The 19,867-nt window shown below is 39.8% G+C and overlaps 1 pseudogene; it reads left to right on the forward strand.

Moving 5' to 3' along the window:
- Nucleotides 1–5,381: 5,381 nt before the first annotated feature.
- Nucleotides 5,382–6,172, forward strand: LOC132521829 (polycomb group RING finger protein 5-like; annotated as a pseudogene).
- The last annotated feature ends 13,695 nt before the right edge of the window (nt 6,173–19,867 follow it).

Genomic DNA, 19,867 nt, shown 5'->3' on the forward strand with positions numbered 1-19,867 from the left:
CTGGAACTGAGGCATCTGAGAATCTGGAAAGGGAGTATAAAGATGTTCCCAAGGGAGGTGCTTCAGGACTGGTAATAGAAAGAGACAGTGATGCAGTAAATCATTAAGAATGGTAGGAAAATCTCTATATGTTGTTTATAGGTGGCTGAGACAAGGAATGAGAAAAAAATCATGTAAAGGAAACTCAAAACAAGAAATTATTATGGGAGAGCAAAGAATATATAAATTGTCTTTCTGGAAATAGAACACAAGAAAAGTATTGTCAAGAATTTTGAAGGGTTCTGAGATTTAACCCTACTTGCAAGCAGCAAATTAGCTGCCACACACAGCTTCATGGGTACTGGCAGAAGAAACAAGATTCCTTTATATCTATACATATAGATATATATAGATACAGATATCTAAAGATATATAGATAGTTTTATAGCAATAGTAGTAGCCAGAGTATTATCATTTTCTTGTGTCATTTCAGGACATGCAATTCCCTCATGGGGATGACAAGGGAAACACCTGCACACTCAGCAGGTTGGAAATGCAGAAGAGGAACCCTGAGCTTTGGGAACCCAAATCTTTTGTGATGAGCCTGCCCTTTGTTCTGAAGGGAGACACTATCTTATCTTCCAAGGCTGTTTGCTATACAAATATCCTTGAAAAGATAGTCTAGACAAAGGCAGCCAGTGCCTCTACTCACAGGATATGCAGAAACGCAAGAGACTGTGGAAAACTGTCTCCTAATAAGTATTTTCTACTGGAAAGGAAATGTTATCAGACAAAAAAACAGCTTTCAATTAATGCAAGGAGATAAAAATAGAGTCACCATATTTATTCAAGTTTAACCTCTTTTCATGACAATTCCTTCTCCTAGGGATTTTTTTTCTTTAAACTAGTATGTTAGAGCTTGGGGCTTCTTACAGACTTCTACCTCCTTGGTTCCCACACTCATTCTCACCTACAAGACTCAGTGTTTCACAGGCTCCCTGTTTATTTATTCAGTGACTAAAATCATAAAGCATGCTGCTTCTAATTGTAGAAAAGTTATTTGCTACTTACAGAATTCTGACATTGATATATCACTCCCTTCTACTATTTGTTCATTTGTGTATTAATTACCCCCAGCTCTTAGGCTCTCATAAGAAACACATTTCTTAAAAACTTCCAAAACCGACATGAAAATTGTGTTTATCTGAGAGTTAATACAAAAGACTAGAACTGAGTTGTATATGCTTCTTCATGAAGTGAAAGACTAGGGATGGTGGAAATTCAGAAAAAGAAAGCATTATTATACATTTGAAAAATCACATACTAAAGCAACCTACCAGCATCTTCTTTGATCATATAAAATATTTAAAATGATTCCACAGCAACTGAACTTACCTGTAAATAATTTTTACCCATGTGATACCATGAGTTTTGAGCTTTGCAAAACACAGCATTTTTCACTGCATAATACCAGAAAATCCCTGAGAAAGTGAAGGTTTGGTCACAAATCCCTATATAATCTGATTTGTGAAAAACATCTAGGTTTTTATGATCATCTGCTGCTAAGCACTGAATGGGCCCAATGTCTAAAAGATTGACAGTGTTTTACTTTTCATTTGGAACAATACTGTCAGCTCCTGTTATATTTCTTACCCTTCCAGAAAGAGGCTAAGAACAAAAATTAAACTTTATTATTTCCTTTAGGCAAGGGCAGTTTCCTTTTTATACAGGCAATAATAATAGCAAATGTTCCCATAGCCTGACATAGTATGCCAGGTGTCAGAGAAAAACCAGACCCTGACAGTAGTTTAAACAATAAAAACAGATTGTTATTCAGGACTACTGCAATAGGAGAAAAAATATCTCAATATAGAACTGGGCTCAATTCTGAATGCAACAAGTTAAAAACTGGAATTTATAGCCTAGGAGAAGAGTAGAGGGGTCTGTGGATGAAAAACTATCTCAGAGGGTAGCATAATTCTTGCTACACCAACCTAACAGGATTCTTGCTGAAGGCAGGTAAGGGTGATCAGACATCACCAGGGAGATGGTGGGTGATGAGGAATTTGATCACATGTCAAGAATGATCAGATATCAAGAGTGGAGTATTCTGGCTAAACTGACTTGACAGGATTCTTGCTAAAACTAGACTTTACAAGGATGGAGACAGAAGTCCAAAGGGTCAGGTTTAGTTGAGCAGAGGGCTCAAAAGAGCATGACTATAAAGTTTGGTCAAGGAGAGAATCTTTGTCACAGTCACTCATTTCACCCTCACAATAATACCTTAAGGCATATGCTGTTAATTTCCCATTTTAAAGATGTGGACACTGAGGCACAGAGAGGTTAATGACTTGCCCAAGGTCCCATGCCTGGTAGGATGTAAAACCAGGGTTTTTTTTTAATTGAAATATAGTTGAACTACAATATTATATTAGTTTCAGGTGTACAACATAGTGATTCGATATTTTTATAGATTACGCACCATACAAAGCTATTACAAAATTATGGACTATATTCCCTGTGCTGTACATTACACCCATGTGACTTTTTTATTTTATAACTGGTCATCTGTATCTCTTAACCCCTTCACCTATTTCGCCCATCCCACCCACCCCCTCCCCTCTGGCAACCACTAGCTTGTTCTCTGTATCTGTGAGTCTGTTTATGCTTTTAAAGCCAGGATTTGAATCCTGGCAGTCTGGTTTTAGACTTTGTGTGCCTTGCAAGGACGGTACTACTAATAGCGACATTTATTGAGCAATGACCATGTTCCAGTCACGGGGCTAATTGATCTGCATGCTTTATCTCACAGAAGTCTGAAAACAACTCTGTAAATTTGGTTTTACTATTATTCCCATATTACATATGACAAAACTGAGGCTTCAGGAGGTCAACATAAGTCATATAGCAAGTAGCAGTGGTCATATAACTATTAGGAGCAAAGGTGGGATTTAAACCCAAGGGTTTTTTTCTTTTTTTTCACTCCAGAGCCCATATTCCTAGCTTCCTCTTTCTGATCTTTTTTTTTTCAGTTATTAAATATGTATAGAGCTTCTACTAGGCACTGTGCAAGCAGTAGGGCTATAAGAGCAGGAAAGACCAACCCTGCCTTCCCAGAGTTTAGTCTATGGAAAAGATATGCAACCTTTGGCAATTGCAACCTAGAAGAATAGATGCTGAATAGGACTAGTTACAGGTGCTGTGAGAGTAAAGAGGAGGCACCTAACCCTGGTTTGAGGACTAGAGAAGGCACCTCAGAAGTCACAGTAGGCATGGAGAGCAAGCAACATCTAAGCACAGGTCTGTCTCACCAAAAAAAAAAAAGTGGAATGGGCAGGGGTTGGCCAGGTGGCCAAATTGAGGGAAATGTGTTCCAAGCTGAGGAAAGAGCTTATGCAAAGACTTCAAGGTCACTATGAACAGAGCACAGGGTGAAAAGGAACACACTGTGATGTGCTGGAGAGGTAAGAAGGGATAGGATCATGAAGGGTCTTGTTGGCCGCTGATGAAATTCACACTTAATTCTAAGAGCAGCAGGAAACCAATGAAGAGTTCAAGCAGGAAAATAACATGGTTCAATTTGCATACTGGGATGACCTCTCAGACTACATCATGAGGACTAGTTATCTGGAAGGAGAGCTAGACTGATAGAAGGAAGGCCAATTATGAGATGGTCAGGAATACAGACAAGTGGGCAAGTGGAAGTTACAAAAGTGAGACATAAGTGGTTTTGAAAGTGATTTCCCAAAGTAATTCAAAATTTCTAGGACTTGGGACTTCCCTGGTAGTGCAGTGGTTTAAAGGGGACATGGACATGCCAATGCAGGGGACATGGGTTCGAGCCCTGGTCAGGGAAGTTCCCACATGCTGTGAAGCAACTAAGCCCATGAGCCACAACTACTGAGACCGCCCACCACAACTACTGAAAGCCCGCACGCCTAGAGCCCGTGCTCCGCAACATAGAGAAGCCACTGTGATGAGAAGCCCGCACGCCACAACGAAGAGTATCCCCCGCTCGCCACAACTAGAGAAAAGCCCACACACAGCAAAGAAGACCCAATGCAGCCAAAAATTTAAAAAAATTTATTAAAAAAAAAAATTTCCAGGACTTGGTAATTGGTAGGGCTGTCAGAGGAGGAATCAGATGACAAGCAGATATGCAGCTTGGAAATCTATTCAAAAAGGAAGGCAATATAAGAGAAACAGCAGGCTTAAGAGGAAAAATAATTATTTCTGTTTGAGAAATGCTGAGCTGTATGTGCTCATGAGACACCCAGATGGACAAGTTGCTTGCGTGGATGGTAAGACTGGAGCTCAGGAAGTTCTGGAGATAAAGATGCGGGAACCATCCTCATGCAAATAATGGTTAAAGCATTAGGGCTTATGAGATCACCCAGAGAAAGTGTGCAGAGGAGGGAGGAAAGTAAGAATGGGAGACCAGTCTTTAAAGGTTAAAAGAGAAGATTTCCAAGAGACTGAGAAAGACTGGCCTGAAGGATGGGAGGAAAGCCAGATGTGGGCATCACAGGGATCAGGAGAAAAGACTTCAAGGACGAGTGACCACCATGTCAAATGCTGAAAGGACAAGTAAAAGAGGACTAAAATTATGTCCAGTGGGTTCACCAAAAGAATAGATTTTTGTAGCTTACAAGAAGCTGCTGGAAGACAACTACACTCCTGTCTTTTATAGAGCTTTGAAGAATTTATGCTAATCTCCTGAGTTTGGGGGATGTGCATGAGTGAAGGCCTCAGGGAGCAACAAGAGCAGGGAGTGAGAGTATTCAGATTAAAAAAGAGTTTGGGGCTTCCCTGGTGGTACAGTGGTTGAGAGCCCGCCTGCCGATGCAGGGGACACGGGTTCGTGACCCGGTCCGGGAAGATCCCACATGCCGCGAAGCGGCTGGGCCCGTGAACCATGGCCACTGAGACTGCGTGTCTGGAGCCCGTGCTCCGCAATGGGAGAGGCCACAACAGTGAGAGGCCCGCGTACCGCAAAGAAAAAAAAAAGAGTTTGGAGGTGGTCCAGCGGTCCCTGGTCAAGGAACCAAGATCCCACACGTCTTGCAGTGCAGCCAAAGAAAGAATCATGAGACAGCTTGCTTCCTCTACTCTGCTCTTCACATGTGTGAGGATACAACCATGGTCGGCCACCTGCAAACCAGAAGAAGGCTCTCGCCAGCACCCAACCATGGTGCCTTCCTGATTTCAGACTTCCAGCCTCCAGAACTATATGGGAAAGCAGAATCACCAAAAGGAGTGATGACCAGCGATCTCATGAGAAGTCTGGATTTTAGTTCTCATGCCTCAGGACATCCAGTTGGGAACTCCACACCAGCTACTGGGATCATACTTTCATACCCCTGCTTACCTGAACTACTAGAGCCAGTCCTAGCTAACCACGAATGGCTACCCAGAGGAAACACCTGGTGAAACATTTCAGTCCTTACATCAATCCTTACATTTCAATCTTTACCTGCTATATCTGTATCTGATCAAGCCAGCTACAGTGACAGAATGCCTCCATACCTTCTGTAAGACTTGTATTGTCCAGCACTTTGAAGACAGCAATGATATGTCCAAGGTGTGGCAAACAGGTTCATGAGACAAACCCGTTAGAAATGGTGAAGTTGGATAACACATTAGAGGAAATTATATTTAAGTTTGTCCCTGGACTACGAGAATAAGAACTTGAGTGGGAGTCTGAATTTTGGAAGAAAAACAAGCCTCAAGAAAACGGACAAGATGATACTTCAAAAGTTGACAAGCCTAAAGTGGATGAAGGTGATGAAAATCAAGATGATAAAGACTATCACAGAAGAGACCCATAGATTGCTATATGTCTAGATTGTTTATGAAATAATGGACAATCAGGGGACAATGTAGTAAAGGGTTTAATGAAGAAATTCATTTGGTGCTCTACACATATAACTATGGGAACTATTAAAAAATTTCTAAGTTTAAAACTAAAACTTCCAAGTTCTTATGAGTTGAATGTGCTGTGCAATGGTGAAATTATGGGGAAGGACCATACTATGGAGTTCATCTACGTGACAAGATGGAGACTAAGAGGCAAAAACTTTCAGTGTCTGAACTGCTCAGCTTCACAAGTCTGCTCTCAGGACAGCCCTTCGTATCAGTCATACCCCCATACCCCATGGTATTGCAGTATCGACCAAGAATTGATTTTGGTTAGACCACGAGGCCTAGATCCCACTGAATGAATCCTGCACTATGTGTTTACTCACTGACAGACTGCACAGTGAATGGAGTGTGGACTGGAGGGACACAACCAGATTTTCAGCATGTGAATAAGGCCGTTGTCTGTCTCTAGATTGTCAGTTGCATTTATGTTGTTTCTATTAAGAGCAAACCAAGTGCCATTCTGCTACTGAACCATCTGCATAAGGTATCTGTGCTGTCTCACAGTGTACAAGTCATGGTTGAAATCAGTTAGGTGTGCAGTCACGATTCAGCCTTCTGAATATTTTGCTTGCCTGTTCCAAGACTGTTCTAATGTTTGATTACACTAGTAATATGGCTCAATCTTTGTGGTGTTGCTGTTTTCACATACTTACTATTTGATTAATTCTTGTTTAAATAGACTACTGTACAAGGAACTAATAATTATTATATCTTGAAATTATTTTGTATGGGAAATATATTTAGAAAAGTGGTTCTTGAGCCACTGTTCTGTTTTAAAAAAAAAAGAGTTTGGAGGTCAAAGCAAGGACACAAGCACTGCCTGGAAGCAAGCTTGTGTAGAGACTAATACTGTGCGGTTGTCTAGATTGGGTTTACCTCTTTGCCTCATCAATAAAGCAGGTTGTTGTGAGGTTTAAAAGAGCTAATTGGTGTAATGGGTTTAAACAATGCTTGGTACACAGTAAGCATACTATGATAGCACCCCTTAATATCTCTTTACTTTCTGGGGGTCTCTGTAAACCTTCAGAATTTTGATGAAATCTTTGAGAAGGTGAGCCCCTAGTACCAACTGAGATTGGATTCTCTCCAGTCTGGCAAAAAAAAATTTAGAAGTGTTTCTAGGTAGACTTATTTTGATCCAAAAGAAAAAGGGGGAGAGGGCAGAGAGGACTGGCTATGTCACTACAGGAAGCAGTGAAGTCTGTGAAAACAGACCAGGCCTTGGAAACTACCTGTGGCCCACAACCTAGTTTATAAATAAAACAGCCACACCCATACTATTACGTAGTGTCTATGGCTGATTTCATGCTACAATAGCAGGGTTGAGCAGTTGCAACAGAGACGGTATGTCCTGCAAAGCCTAAAGTATTTAGTATCTGGCCCTTTACAGAAAAAGTTGCCAACACTTGGTATAGTCAATACTTTCAAAATATTATGAAAGCACTATAGAGAAAAAAGTTAAAGCACTTGGTAATTTAACTTACTGTAAATTCTATATAAATTAGTTGTATGATTTGGCTGCTCAAAAGTGAAATTAAACCATAGCTGGATTGCTACAAATATAGGATCCAGAATGATGGAGGAGATAGCTGACCAAGCTGGAAATATTATGCTGAGCTAGAAGCAGTACTATTGCAATCTAGAGCAGCACCATCCAAAAGAACTTTCTGCAAAGATGAAAATGTTCTTAAATCTGCACTGTCCAATACAGTAACTGCCAGCCACCTGTGGACATTGTTTGAATAAGGAACTGAATTTTAATTGTATTTAATTTTAACTAATTTAAATATAATCACATGTGACTAGTGGCTACCATATTGGATAGTGCAGATATAAAGTGTTCAGCATCACAGAAGTACTTGTGTAATAAAAAGAAAACAATTTAATTCAATAGACCTTTTTAGTCCTTTCTTCTGGGGATACAAAAGTAAGATTCAATTAAAATATAGCAGGTATATAGATGCCCACAAAACTAAAATACATGAATATAAATGCCATTATGATAGATAAAAATTGAGTACCCAGTATGTGCCAGGATTTAGGCAAAGTTCTGAACATTTATTATTTTATTTAACCCTTCAAGAAATCAGTGAAATAAATAATTATCATCCTAAATTTCATATTTTAACAAAACACTGAGCACTAAAAAAGACAAAATATGCAAGACCACAAGTGATAATTGAGTTTCAAACACAAATCTGCCTGACTCTCAGACCAAAGGTTCTTTCTACATAACAAAGAATGAATTATATATCGTAGGAATACAAATAAGGGAGAAATGTATTCTGCTTTTATTTTATTTTTTATTTTTATTTTTTTTGCAGTACACGGGCCTCACTGTTGTGGCCTCTCCTGTTGCAGAGTGCAGGCTCAGCGGCCATGGCTCACAGGCCCAACCGCTCTGCGGCATGTGGGATCTTCCCGGACCGGGGCATGAACCCACGTCCCCTGCATCAGCAGGCGGACTCTCAACCACTGCGCCACCAGGGAAGCCCTATTCTGCTTTCAGAGAGTCAGACTTCTGGGATAGGGAGAGCTAAAAATAGCTAGGGAGGATAAGTGAAATATAAGCTGAATCTTGAAATAGAAGGAGTTCTCCATAAAGATAAAAGGAAAAGACTGTTCAAGGCAATGGGGAACAGCATGAGGAAAAGACACAGAGCTGTTGAAGGGCCCAAGAGTTGTGGGTAGAGCATGGGATCATGACCTTCAGTAGATTACTTTTTGTGTTCCTTCTATATGCTACATATTGCTATACTATATACACACATTATCCTAAGCATTGTGGAAGGTAAGATAAAACAAATGATCAAGGGGCTTCCCTGGTGGCGCAGTGGTTGAGAGTCCGCCTGCCAAGAATAGCAGAATAGTACTAGAAGAATAGAATAGTACCGCCTGATAGAATAGTACAAGGAGAGGCAGTGAAAAGATAGTAACCATAGAGGTTGTCCAGAGACACTGCTCTAGATTCAAAGATGATATTCTGGGATTCTAGCATAGAGCTGGCATCAACATTCCACTAATTTTCTTGTAGCTCAACTGCAATCACTTTTCTGATCAGTTCTTCAAATTGAATTGGATATTCTGTATATTTATTTGCAATAATTTAGAAGTATAATTAGTTATTCAGGAAAGAAATTCATTCTAGTCTCCAAATTTTTTATCCTGGTGAATCTCATTCTGATACTAAAAAAGAGTTGCTCTAACTTAAATGATGCTGTCTTTGATGCCACAGATTCTATACTTTAGAAAGCAGCACCCAGGATCTCTGGACTTCAAACCCAAGATTTTGGCCTTTTTAGAACAATCTCAGACCCCCTAAACAAAATGTCGAATATAATATGTATTCTGAAGTAATTTCAAGTACTTTATAATTCAGACTTTTCACTAGTCCATAATTTCAGCCTTCTCTCATGTTCCCACACTCCCTTTGCTGATTTATTTGCCTGTATCTAAGATCCATTCAGCGCCCTTCCTGTGCCCTGCATGGAGGCTGATCCATGCAATAGTACTTCCCAGGCTCCCTTGACAAGGTTCTTGTTAGGTTTGGCCTGGGAGGCACTGGTGGGAAAATGCAAAAAACTTTCTCTCTCTCTCTCTCTCCTCCTTCTTTTCTTCTCTCCCTCCTTTTCCCCCTCTCTGATTTGGATCGTATTTCCAGCAGCAACTTGTCTTCCGTGGTCCTAGATCCTGCCAGTCTGCCTTACCATGGTTACTGCTCCCACCAGGTTGCCTGGCCCCTGCAGTCCTGTACCCACTACCTTCTCCCTTTGTCCCTCCAGCAGTGGGGTGACCAGGATACAGCTCCTGTTTTTGCTAGTCTCTGGCTTGACTCTCTGTCCCCTCCACTGTGTGTGTGTTTGGGGAGCACAGGGGTAAAATATACAGAACATAATGTCCGCTTTATTCTTTAACTTTTCCAATAACTTCATATCTGAAAACTAGTTTCCTATACTAAATTCTGTTAAACTACCTCTGTGTTTCTATTTTCCTGGCTGGATATCACCCCATTCTCTAATTTAACAGAGGTTTTATATAATTCTAAAGTGTGGGTTTAAATATTGAGTAGAAATCACCAAAAGAAGCTGTATTAACTTAAAGAAAACCTGTTTTTTCACGTCTACATCTTAAGTGATGGCTTTTGTAGCCTCCTCTCTTCCTACAAATCTAGTTTAAAGTACCACTCCACAACACAAAAGTAGCCATTGCATCATCTTATACTTGAATACTTATTACACCTTGAAGTGTCAGAGATTTCATTTTGGATTCTCCTATTAGACTTTAAATCCAATTGAATTAATATGAATCCTTCAATAACAAAATCTATTTGGAAAATCCCTTTATCTCTTTTATTTTCCATTCTTATTTTTTTCCTGCCTATTGCCTTTTTCCCCTTTCCCCCATGGAAATAAAAGACATGATCAGAGCAACGTTTAAACAGCCCACCAACATGACCTCTATCTTCCTTCATGTTATAAGAAGGAGATGTTGCCGTGGCAACTCTGGAAGAAACGTTCTTGACTTTCTGGACTGCAATCTCCAAAAAGAACTGTTTTTCAGATCTTAATCTATCCTCAGGTGAGAGACCTAATACTGTTTTGTTTTGTTTTGTTTTTTCCGATATTGTTTTATATAGGATTTCTTTCTTTAATGTGAGATCCATATTTGAAGGACAATTATGGATTGTCCCCGGCCCAGAGATGTTTGTCAGGTGGGCACTGTTCACTTGCAGACCATTTTGTGCTCAGTTGCTTCTCATTCTGCTAAATGCCAGGACCATTCTACTGCCTTAGAATCATGAATTTTGACAATTATCAATTACCGAGCCTTTATTATGTAAAATGTTGCGAAAGAGTGGCCAGTCTAAAACTCTCTCTCTAAATGGATAGTATTCTCTTATCATTTCCTTTTCTCTGACCATTGTGGTCTTTTCTGCTTTCTTTTTTCCACTTTATATATTCTTAATACTAGACTCCTGTCTCTGTGAACTGTCTGACCTGAATTGAAGAATAGTCCATTGGCCCCTGTGTCAAGCATGTCTGTATGCATCAGGGGAAACAGCTGAAGTGAAAAGTCACCAACTTTGGGAGTGGAGAAATCGAGAAGCGGGGACAATCCATGTCATGGCAGACAAATTACAGTAACTTCTATGTTGGATGTACCTCGCCCTCACTCCCAGACTGCTACTAGTTCAGGAGCTAGAAAGAAATAAGGAGAAAATGACAGACTCTTTCTTAAGGAAACACTGTTTTTGTGTTGGCCTCCTTAGCAAGTTGTAAATCCTAGGCTACATGGTACCCTCACTTTCCATCATCTGCCTGGCTCCAGCCCTCTCCTCTTTCTTCCTTGAGCTCTAAACTGAGAGCTAAGAGATGTACCAGCACTGTTCTCAATCCTTTGCATACATTTTTCTTCTCTCATCTTCACAAATCCTGGCCATATTACTTGATGAGGACAAGTAACTTGTCCAAGGTCTCTTAAGTAGAAAGCTACAGAGGCAGAATCTGAACCCCAGATGGTCTCATCCAAAGATTCTTTCATATACAACACATTGTATCCCCAAAGGAGAAAATCGGAAACACAATATGAAAAGAGTCTGTTTGATTGTCTAATTTCCCACTGGCTTATAAGCAATGTGAGTGAAGAGGTAATTCATATTCACTCTGTAGCCCCCATGCCTGGCATACTGTAAATACTCAATAAGCATTTGTTGAAGGATGAATGAATTTTTAAATTAATACCCACCTCTCTTCTTTATCCTGAGCCAGAATAGTGCCAAAACCTCTAAAATGGCCTATTCACCTCTATTCTTGAGACACCTCTGAGATTTCACAGCAAAACATGATTAATTTCACACAATTATTTTAAAATTTCTCAATAGTCCCCTCAACAAAAGGATAAAGTGCAATTTCTCTTTTCTTATCTAAGAGTTTTATCTCTTCCCCCTCCTTCCCACAGCGTACAACCTACCATCACCCCTTTGCTGAATTATTATGGAAGTTGGAGTTATTGACAGCTTTCCTAATAAAAGACCTTTGAGCTTTTGTTTCAAAGATTTGAGCTTTTGTGCATACAATTTCCTCCACCAGGAAGACCCTAGTCTCCCCCCACCACATACACACACTCCTCCCTCACCTTATTTGCCTGGCAAACCTCTGTCACCCTCTTATGAACTGAATATTTGTGTCCCCCAAAAAAACATTCTTATGTTGAAACTCTCCCCCACCCCACCCCAATGTGATGTTATTAGGAGGTGGGGTCTTAGGGAGATAATTAGGATTAGATGAGGTTATGAGAGTGGAGCCCTCATGAATGGGATCAGTGCCCTTATAAGAGTCACAAGAGAGTTTGCTTCCTTTCTGCTCTCCATTAAGAAGTTGGCAGTCTGCAACCCAGAAGAGGTTCCTTATCAGAACCCAACCATGCTGGCACCTGATCTCAAACTTCCAGACTCCCGAACCGTAAGAAATAAATGTCTATTTTTATAAGCCACCTACTCTACGGTACTTTGTTATACCAGCTCAACCTGACTTAAGACACCCTCCTTCAAAAGTTAGCTCAAAGCAACACCTCCTTGGGAACCACGAATTTCCTGAGAACTCAGTGCTTTCCGCACCTTACACAGATGTCCACTATAGAAATGTTATATTGTGTTTTCACTGTCCACTTCTTCACTTTTTTGTAAGCTTGCTAAAGGAAAGGACCATGCCTTTTCATCTCAATGACCACAGGACTTAGTAGTATTTGGTGCTGTGAGCCTAAAGAAATCAGTATTTGTCCACAATAAGAAAGAAGGAAGGAAAGGAGGAAGGGAAGGAGGAATGACTCTTAATTTGGTTGATAAGAGGAACCTTTGGGAATAGTTATGTAGTGAATGCATTTTAATCTTTGAGGCAGGGGTGGGCAAGACAGTTGTGAGGTTTGGAGCACTGCATGACATAATTAACTCAAGGACTATGTAATGTCTCCCTAATCATAATAACAATGATTAGGGAGACAGAAAATCAGGGAAGGCAAAGGGAAGCAAGACAAATTTTTATATGCAACTTTATCTCAAGCTGTCCCTATCTGGAAGATTCATCTCCAAACCCAACAGTATGGCGATACCTCTGAAATCATTAAATTTATTGTTTTGTATGTTTCTTTTCAAGTCAAAATATTTTGAGATATAAAATCATGCCTTTTGCAAAGAATGTGATATTGTCTTGTCAACTGGTTTTTCTTACTGCCACTAATCAAATAACTCAAGTACATATTTCTTAGGACCCAGAGCACAAAATATATTAGATTTAAAGAAAATCAGAAATTAAAAATGCTTATACCCTCTGGTTCTAGGAAAGAGGAATTACATTTTGCCAATTATTAAAGGCTAGGCTTATTTTACTACCTCCCATTTGTAATGTTTAATATTAAAATAAAATGTGGATAACATTAGCAGAAATGTGGTAATACTGAGTAAGTAAAAGACAACAAACTTATAACAGTATAGTAAAAGCAGGTTTCCCTGGCAAAATCCAGACACTGAGACATTGTTTAAGAATGACATTTTTTGGAAATAAAAACAAAAATAAACAAATGGGACCTAATGAAACTTAAAAGCTTTTGCACAGCAAAGGAAACCATAAACAAGATCGAAAGACAACCCTCAGAATGGGAGAAAACATTTGCAAATGAAGCAACTGACAAAGGATTAATCTCCAAAATTTACAAGCAGCTCATGCAGCTCAATATCCAAAAAACAAACAACCCAGTCCAAAAATGCACAGAAGACCTAAATAGACATTTCTCCAAAGAAGATATACAGGTTGCCAACAAACACATGAAAGAATGCTCAACATCATTAATCATTAGAGAAATGCAAATCAAAACTACAATAAGATATCATCTCACACCGGTCAGAATGGCCATCATCAAAAAATCTAGAAACAATAAATGCTGGAGAGGGTGTGGAGAAACGGGAACCCTCTTGCACTGTTGGTGGGAATGTAAATTGATACAGCCACTATGGAGAACAGTATGGAGGTTCCTTAAAAAACTAAAAATAGAACTACCATATGACGCAGCAATCCCACTACTGGGCATACAGCCTGAGAAAACCATAATTCAAAAAGAGCCATTTACCAAAATGTTCATTGCAGCTCTATTTACAATAGCCAGGACATGGAAGCAACCTAAGTGTCCATCCACAGATGAATGGATAAAGATGTGGCACATATATACAATGGAATATTACTCAGCCATAAAAAGAAACGAAATTGAGTTATCTGTAGTGAGGTGGATGGACCTAGAGTCTGTCATACAGAGTGAAGTAAGTCAGAAAGAGAAAATCAAATACCATATGCTAACACACATAAATGGAATTAAAAAAAAAAAAAGAATGACATCTTTGAGGCTAATAATAAAGGCTAGAAAATGTCATAACTACACATGACTCAACTCGAAAGAAGGTAGAAAGGAAATTCAATGTCATGAGAATTTATTACTACAAACTGGATAATAAATACCATTTGTTCTTTATCAATATTATAACTTTGACAGTTTTATGTGGATATTTATGTTGGCGGTATTAACACCAGGCTTTTCTTCCTCTTGGTGCTGTGGTGTTTGTTTTGCTGTTGTTGTTGTTGCTGTATTGATTAGAGTATTTAGTATAACAGATGGTACAATTGTTGGTTAAGTGATGATTATAGTCATCTATTAAGAAACTACCACGTTCCAGTGATTTTCTCAATACTATTTCTGACCTTTATAACAATTCTTGATGGGAACTACAGTCAATGCCTCCGTGTTATAGATGAGGAATCAAGGGTTCAAATATATTAAGTAATTTGCCTGCAGTTCCAGACTTCATTAGAAAGGACCTGGAGCTTGGGCTTCATGGAACTCATGGGACTCCATGAGACTCTAAATCCTATGTCTGTCCCACTGCCATTCACTCTGGGATATCACCACTGCTCTATATGGAATACAGAAGAGCACATCAGCTGTTTAGTGAAATATGTTTGGAGAGAAAGCCTCTTTCCATCAAACAACTGAACTGGAGAAGCCCATTTTGAAAGTCCAAACAGGTTTTCAAGGGGGTAAAAAACACAAAAGTTAAGATAAGCTATTTAACATAAACTCTTTAGAAACATTACTTTTTATTTTCAGAATTATGAACAAAAGAATAATGAAAGAGACCAAAGGCGTCCTTGAGACTAAACACAATTGGTGACCTTTTCTAATTAGACCATGAAGGGGGCCTGGACAGGAATGATTGGCACCAAGCCTGCCTTGGCTGCTTATAAAACCAAGAAGGGACACGATGCTCTTTTTGATATGTCAACTTGGCTAGGCTACAGTCTCCAGTTTCTCAATCAAACACTAGTCTAGGTGCTGCTTATGAAGGCATTTTGCAGATGTGATTAAAGTCCATAATTATTTGACCTTATTCTTTTAATTTATTTATTTATTTTTGGCTGCGTTGGGTCTTTGTTGCTGTGTGCAGGCTTCTAGATGCGGTGAGCAAGGCCTACTCTTCGTTTGGTGCGCAGGCTTCTCATTTCCGTGGCATCTCTTGTTGCGAAGCACAGGCTCTAGGCCACGTAAGCTTCAGTAGTTGTGGCACACAGGCTTCAGTAGTTGTGGCACATGGGCTTAGATGCTCCGTGGCATGTGGGATCTTCCCAGACCAAGGCTCACACCCATGTCCCCTGCCTTGGCAGGTGGATTATTAACCACTGCACCACCAGGGAAGCCCAGTTAGTCGACTTTAAATGAAAGATACTATCCTGGATAATTTAAGTGGGCCTGATTCAATCAGTTGAAAACCTTAAGAGCAGGACTGCAGCTACCATGCCCAAAGCTATAATGGTCGGTAGTTTTTTTATACTTTCTTCATGCAATAATGGCAATTGTCTTTAGCCAAGCCATATACTAATCTTAAATACCACTAATTTCACTAATGAGGGATTGATTGTTAAATCCAGTATGCTAACTAATTAAATACTAATTTTATCTATGAACACTGATTTCTAACATGCATAATGCTGATTAGCAAAATGTCTAATGTCGACCAGAGGTTGCAGTGCTTGCTGTAGCCACCTATGGAGAGCAGCCATTCTGACTAAATGCTAACTCACCACCCTACTGCTGAAACATAGCCTAAACTAACATAAGCCCAAAACAACAATGAGGGCTTCCCTGGTGGCACAGTGGTTAAGAATCCACCTGCCAATACAGAGGACACAGTTTTGAGCCCTGGTCTGGGAAAATCCCACATGCCACGGAGCAACTGAACCCGTGTGACACAACTACTGAGCCCAAGCCCACGTGCCTAGAGCCCATGCTGCGCAACAAGAGAAGCCACCGCAATGAGAAGCCTGCGCACCACAATGAAGAGTAGCCCCTACTCACCGCAACTAGAGAAAGCACACACAGCAACGAAGACCCAATGCAGCCAAAAACAAAATAAAATTAAATTAATTAATTAAAAAAAAAACACTGCTATGCTGAAGTATTTTGGACTAAATTGTAGATATCATAATAAGTACTTTAACCAAATATCTAAAAGGGAAACTAGGTTTCCCTAAGATATTGTGCTCCTTTTGGTGTCTTTCATGCTGTGAAAGACATTACTAACCAGCAAGCTGTCATGTATGGGGAAACCTGTCTACATCTAATTGTTTCTTGAAAAAAAAGAAAATTCCTACTTCTGGACCTTGATAGGTTGAGATAAGCAAGGATGACACAGCTGTCTCCCTTTGAACAAGTTCAGATTGTCATTTGGGTGGAGTTTTACTTATATCATTTTTAAAGTTTGCACTCTTTCACATGAGAAAATGTAAACCACTGAAAATGTATTTATTAAATCAGATCCATTTCACATTCTTAGGGAATATATATATATTTGCTCAAAACACAAAGTTAGTGTGACAACCTTCAACCACCAGAAATGAGAAAAGAAAAAAAAAATCTAGAGAAAAGAAGTATAGGAGGATCCTTTTTGTTCCTGAATGTGAAAATAAGATAGACAAAGAACTGCCAAGCTATCCTATCACGGGTACTGGCAGTCTTCCCCAAAATTCTCCATCAAACACCTCATTTCTTATCTTTACAAAAGCAAACCTCCACAATTGAAGACTGGGTTATTCATCAAGCAGAGAGCACAGAATGTCTTTCATTTGGCCAAACGTCTACAAAGCATATTGTTAAATCATAAGCTTGGGCACCAAAGAGTCAGACAGCTGGTCTTCCTCCAAGCTCTCTTTTTACCTGATCATCAAGCACTTGATAGGAACCTATTTGTGAAATTCCATGGCGAGAAAGACACAGACCCTACTGGCCATTACTTTCACCAGACTCAGGAAGACAATCACAATATGCAAGAGCCCTTGAAGATCTGTTTGCTAATTTATCTCATTGACATTTATTGAGCAGCTGCTACTTGGCAAACTCAGGACTAATAGGTCGGAGCTCAAGCATGTGGAAGACTAATTCCAGAAACCCTCAAGGATTTCACAGTCAACTGGAGAAGATAAACACAAAATGACATTAGACTAAATGAATAAGCACATTAGATGTGCATAAACAAAGGATGTGTTTGTGAAGATCAGGCAAAATGAGGCTGGAAAAAGTGCTAATATCTTCCCCAGTTTGAAGAATATGGCCCAAGGAATGTGGCTCTGAGTTCCCTGTAACCGGTGAAAAATCAGTTTTTGTCACCTACCCTTCTTCTGTCTTCATTGTCACCCTTTTCTCCCTCATACCCAATACCAATGCCCTGAAGCAATCCCTCCCAAAGCATTAACCCATTCCATTTCTCTATTGCATCAAAACCCCATGAGCTTAGGGAAACTAACATCAATCAATTAGAACAAATCTCCTTAGACCAATTCTCACCAATGATTAAATTAGTGATGTGGCATGTTAATCCTCTCAGGAGATGATGAAGTATTAATGCAGAAAAAAAATTTAAATCAATGGAAATACACTCAAAACTGTGGAAATACTGGTTACCCTACAGACTGATAGTTCAAAATAAAATATATATTGAATATCTAAAATATCACAAAGTATGCTACACATCCCTTTTGATGTAACCCTAATGGTACATAAAATTATTTCAGGTGTCACATGGAAAACATTTTTAACAGGTATGTTCATGAATACATGTCTATATGTTTCTGCTGTTATCTATACTTATATGTAATTATGTTGAAAATAGAAGTAACACACTAAATTATGCTAGCTTTGTATTTTAGGGAAATAAAACTGAGAAACTCCATATACAAATGGATAATGGCCAGACCATATATAAAAATAAAACTCTGGGGCTTCCCTGGTGGCGCAGTGGTTGGGAGTCCACCTGCCGATGCAGGGGACAGGGGTTCGTGACCCGGTCCGGGAGGATCCCACATGCCACGGAGCAGCTGCGCCCGTGGACCATGGTTGCTGAGTCTGCGCATCCGGAGCCTGTTGCTCCGCAGCGGGAGAGGCCACAGCAGTGAGAGGCCCGCGTATCGCAAAAAAAATAAAAATAAATAAATAAATAAAACTCTGACCCACAATCTGTACCAACAAGCGCAAGAAGCCTACCCATTGTCTATAGTAACCAGACTAGGAAGTCAACTTACTATCTACAAGTCAAAACTGTAAAAAGTCAGACCACTATCTGCATCAACCAGTCCAGGAAGCCAAACAATAACCCCTGTAAACAATGGGCCCAAAATGGCCAGAACTTGATTAATAACTGAGAGCTTCCCTAATTTTTGCCCCCACTTCCAACTTAGGACCAACCAAAGACAGCTAAATATGCACCCCTGATCAATCACAGAGTACCCCAATTCTAGTTAGTCCACCTACAGCTTCCCCATGCCAACAGTCTCCAATCAAGGCATACCTGATTTTTTCCACTTTTCCACTCCCCTGTCTGACTTTGAGTCTGTGCCAAACACAAGTGATGGTGGCTGACTCCCTTGCTATATAGTAAGCTCCAAATAAACAGTCTTTGCTTGTTCTCATTTGAGTGGTCTTCATTTATTTCCACAAAAGTCTCCTTCTAAAACAAATGTACTTAGCTGTGAAAAGGGAAGCTAATTAAATAAAAATATAATTAAATAATAGTACAGATGGTACATGAATATTACAAAAAGTATCACAGTGGTACATAAATGAAGGAAGTTTGAAAACACTGCCTTCTGTGCAAAGCTTATCCTAGATGTTACACTGCACACAAAAACTTGCAGGGAAATGCTATGACAAGAATACCCGGCGCATGCTCCCACCTCAGACCTTTGCACCGGTTGTTTCCTCTACTTGGAATGGTTTCTCACACACCCATAAGACACGTGTCTGTCTCTTCTTTGGGTCATTGCTCAAATGTCCTCTTCTTTGTGAGTCCTCTAACTATTCTGTTTTTAATAGCAATACCCTCTATTCTATCCCTCCCTCGTATACACACACAGTCTTCACCACCCTTAATGTTTTATTTTCACCACAGCACTTATTATCATCCAATATACTACATATTGTATTTCTTTGTTACAGCTTGGCCCCCAACTGAAAGGTAATTCCCTAAGGGCAAGGATTTTTTACTTTCTTTTTCTTTTCCTTCAATGCTGAACCCTCAACACCTAAAAAAGTCCCTGGCACTAATAAAGTCTTTAATAAATCTTTATTAATTGAATGAAAGTGTGAAGGAATACCATCAGCTTCGGAGTCAGTAGAACCCAAGCTCAGTTTTAACTCTTGTCACCTACTAGCTGTGGTAGTCATGGAGGTGCGTCCCCCTGATCCCCTTCCAGGGGCAACATGTTATTCCAGCTGTCAGCTCCTCAGGGTTTGCCTCAGCTGCAGAAAGTCACCTTACCTAACGATACACCCTGAAAAGGCAGCCAGTATTCTGTGACTGATTGAGTAGATAGGCTCAGCAATTTCATCCCAACTTGAGCTATTACTCTGATGGGTAGAATATGCTCCAGAGCTC

This window comes from Lagenorhynchus albirostris, chromosome 6 (assembly GCF_949774975.1).
Source record: "Lagenorhynchus albirostris chromosome 6, mLagAlb1.1, whole genome shotgun sequence".
Taxonomy (NCBI): Eukaryota; Metazoa; Chordata; class Mammalia; order Artiodactyla; family Delphinidae; genus Lagenorhynchus; species Lagenorhynchus albirostris.